This window comes from Ambystoma mexicanum, chromosome 11 (assembly GCF_040938575.1).
Source record: "Ambystoma mexicanum isolate Mex_15411 chromosome 11, UKY_AmexF1_1, whole genome shotgun sequence".
NCBI lineage: Eukaryota > Metazoa > Chordata > Amphibia > Caudata > Ambystomatidae > Ambystoma > Ambystoma mexicanum.
This window is the reverse complement of record NC_090934.1, coordinates 687,813,558-687,817,545: the sequence shown is the minus strand read 5'-3', so window position 1 is coordinate 687,817,545 and position 3,988 is coordinate 687,813,558. Positions and strand designations below refer to the sequence as shown.

The 3,988-nt window shown below is 40.2% G+C and overlaps 1 long non-coding RNA gene across 1 annotated transcript; it reads right to left on the bottom strand.

The window, feature by feature from the left end:
* Positions 1 to 244: 244 nt before the first annotated feature.
* LOC138504761 (uncharacterized) lies at positions 245 to 1,494 on the bottom strand. Its single transcript, XR_011279952.1, has 3 exons — positions 1,178 to 1,494; positions 948 to 1,007; positions 245 to 768 (listed from the first exon to the last, which is right to left on the bottom strand). It is a non-coding gene; the product is annotated as an uncharacterized lncRNA (long non-coding RNA).
* Between the last annotated feature and the right edge of the window lie 2,494 nt (positions 1,495 to 3,988).

The window sequence follows — 3,988 nt, the reverse complement described above, 5'->3', positions numbered from 1 at the left end:
TCTCCACTTCCTCTCGCGCTGCAACGACTATATTTTCATGATAAGCACATCCATCACTCACTGAGGCTCCATCGACTCCCTGAAACATAGAACTTTCATTAGTATGTATAATAATATTGAAAACACAAAATGTACTTGGGGACCAATACCCATACGTACATCTCAATAGCAAAACACGAATGAACGCATTGTGTAGAACATTCAAACGACAATAGTTCACGCATTGTTGATCTAGTTAGATTGAACTGTCAAGATCCATACCTCGGGCTCCGCATAGACTTCCATTGATGATATTATTGAAGATGACGCTTCAGCAACTCCCTGAAACACAGTAATTGCATTAGTATGGTTTTCTATTTTGTTTAAAAGAACATAAACTTTCTGCAGGCGTCAACGGCTCATCTAAATAGACCTGCACAAATGATCAGTTGTCTAAAATAAATAATGGATATCTAAATATGATTCGATTTGCTCCATCGTTGGAAGTGTCACCACCCAGAGATCTGCATCAACTACTAGGGGTGATGTTCTTGTTGAAGAAGCTCCGTCAGCTCCCTGAAACATAGTACTTGCGTTAATAAAGAAGGAAGTATAGCGGATGTAATCACGTCATTTGATCTCGCATGATTGATCTGTCAGTATCCATACCTCGAAATGCATAAGAACATCAAGGGACGATGTAACTGCGGTGCACACTTCTGCAAGCTGTTGCGCCGACCCGTAACTGCATGCTCCCCCTTCTTCTTGGACTAATGCTCCATCGACTCCCTGAAACATAGGACTTTCATTAGTAATGAACACAATATTGAAAAAAGAAGACACATAGGAGGGCGACGACAGAAGGACATACCAATGGCTAAAAACGAAAGAAACATTGTGTGTAACAATCACGCTACAAGAATGCAAGATCTGATGATCTCCATCGATGGAACTGTCCGGAAACGTACCTCGAGCATCTGAGTGACATCTACGGTTGTCGTCAATGCGTTGGACTCCTCAGCATCTCCCTGAAAGACGGTACTTGCATTATTTTGGATAACAATAATTATAACTGAAAACAAAGACTAGAGGACGAGTACTGTGGTGTACCATTAGGTAAAATAATTACACGATCAATTAAAACTATTGATTTACATGCCTAAAACAAGTCAGTGTCAGAATAGCTAAGTAAGATTACCCGATAGGCGCTTGAAGTGGCTGATGACTGCAATAACGACACGGATGGAGAATCTTCCGCCTTCATATTGAGTGGATACATAAATGGGGAAATTATTGTTAGCTAATGCTACACACTACCGCAATGCCGAGAGATAAATACGTAAACTTGACTCACCAGTGGAGGGATGTGGACGAATAGAGTGGGAATAGCGGTTGAGAGCAATTTTCGCCTCGCTCGCAGTGTTTTCTTCTTTATTAGCAATGATGTGGAGTACATGTCTGGGCTAAAGTGCCTGCTGCAGATGCGGTATCGATCACCCCTCTTGTCCGCAAAGACTTCTAGGACTCTACTTTCTATCTCAGAGGCTGGATATCCGCAATATCGGACCCATTCTCTTATCTGATCTATTGTCTTAGGGAAAACATGCATTATGGTACCTTCAGATTTGTTATGGGTCTTCGAAGGGCAACCGCCAATGGAACAGGCAGGCATTATGGAAAGTTCTGAAAAGTAAAGATCAACAATTCTCTATGAATACCAATGTGTTAAAACATTAAATGCTCAGGACTTAAAACCGATGCTTTAACACACAAGCACAAATATAGCAGAGAATTAGTTGAAAGGAGGAAACAACTAAGAAAGGAAGTAAGAGTTTGTAAAAAAAGCATAAAAGACTCAAATATAGACAAACAAAGGAACATCAAAGTACTCCGAAATCAATATAAAAATTGGCTCATAGACTTTAAAACAAGACGACTTCAAGAGCAAGGGGAACTAATGCTAAAAACTCTACAAAACTCCAACACCAGAGAAACACCAGAGAAACATGGGACCTAATAAATAACTGTACCCTGAACCATCAAAGTAGATTAATTTGTGGCGTATCTGAGAACGATTGGATAAAACATTATACAGAAGTCTTCGCTGCCAGGGCTGACGACGTAGACCTATCAGAAGAGATAACAACACTTCCATGGATGAATATGATGGACGAGAAAGAAATTGAAATCGCAATTCGGAAATTAAAAGTCTCCTCTGCTGCTGGCCCTGACGGGCTGACGAATATCCATCTGAAGAAAGACCCAAAATCATGGTCAGAGATAATAAACATCTTATTCAAGAAAATTGTACTACAAAGAAAGATTCCAGAAACATGGACAAAAAGCATAACTGTGCCTATATATAAAAAGGGTCAACGTGATTTGCCTATAAATTACCGACCTATTTCGTTATTAGCATCCACAGGAAAGCTTTTTGCAGCAGACTTACAGAAAAACCTGACAAAATGGGCAGAGACGAATAACATCATCGACCCGCGCCAAACAGGGTTTACAAAGCGTACAGGAACGGACCTAAACCTGTTTATTATATCTATGCTAAAAACCAACGCAATAGAATACAAAAAAGAACTTCATTTGGCCTTTATTGATCTAAGCCAAGCTTTTGACACTGTAAACAGAAGAAAGCTATGGGAAAAACTAAAATCTTGGTCTTGCCCAGCGGAATTACTGAACCCAATAAGGGCGTTACACCAAAATACAACCACCCAAATCAGAGTAAACGATCGAGGGGATTTGACGGCCAACATCAGAATCAACAAGGGTGTGAAGCAAGGTTGCCCGCTTGCAGCAACATTGTTTAAACTGTTTATAGCCGACATTCCTGAAATAACATCATGCACAAGACATTTCAGTCCAAAAATTAACAATCAAGAAGTGGCGATTTTATGCTATGCAGACGACATAGTATTACTAGATGAAACAAGAATCGGGCTGCAAAGACTCATAAACAACTTACAAACCTACATGCAAAAAAACGACCTGGTGATCAATGTGGGAAAATCAAAGATCCTGACTATAAACGGTAAGAACAAAGCCATAATGAAAAAATTTAAATGGCATATAGCAGGAGAACCTCTTGAACGAATACAGATGATAAAATATCTAGGAGTAGGTCTCAACGCCTCCACAGTGGAAAAGAGCTGGGTAGAAACTCTGCTTGTAAAAGTCAGAAATCTAAGTGCACAAGGAAGGGTCCTAGATGGCAAATACGGAAAATTTTCATTGGCACCAGTAAGATTGTTCTATGTCCAAAAAGTCCTGCCGTCCTTAGCACACGGAAGTGAAGCCGGTCTGAATCTATCATACAAAATATGGTCGAAACTGGAAAGTGCATTTTGGAAACCAGTATTGAAGCTTCCGAGGAGCACTCCGATAGTGGCAATAAGAGCGGAACTGGACCTCGAGTCTCTTGAAGCCACAATGAAATGGAAATCTTTATGCCTGTTGAGAAAAATATGTGAAACTAGCCCGGCCGAGAGTTATAAAATACTGGCTACTAAAGGAGTAGACAAAAGCTCAACTTACCTTAATCACTGGAAAAGAGAATGGTCTCAAGTACTAACACAAATGGACTCATCCAAAGAAGAACTGCTCACAAACCCCAACAAAGTAAAAGAAAAGCTCATGAGACAGGATTGGATTGCAACAAGAGAGGCCAAAATGAAGTTAAGGAACATAATCACCATGGCAGCCGAACATAGAAAAAGAAATGTGCTTCCAGAGTATCTACTAAAATTTCCATCATACGCTCATAGAGCAACATTATTAAAAATCCGGCTGGGAGTTTACCCTACAAACGAATATAAAAATAGAACGGGAGGAAGAGGTAGTAATGAGGGGCGCTGCAGGTTTTGTCAAAAAGAGTGTCAACTAGAGACTCCGATGCATCTTATGATGAACTGCACCGCCGTTTCAAAGGACAGAAAGCGCTTGTTATCAAGGTATATGTCAAATACAACACAATGTAACGATGAGGAACAATGGGACT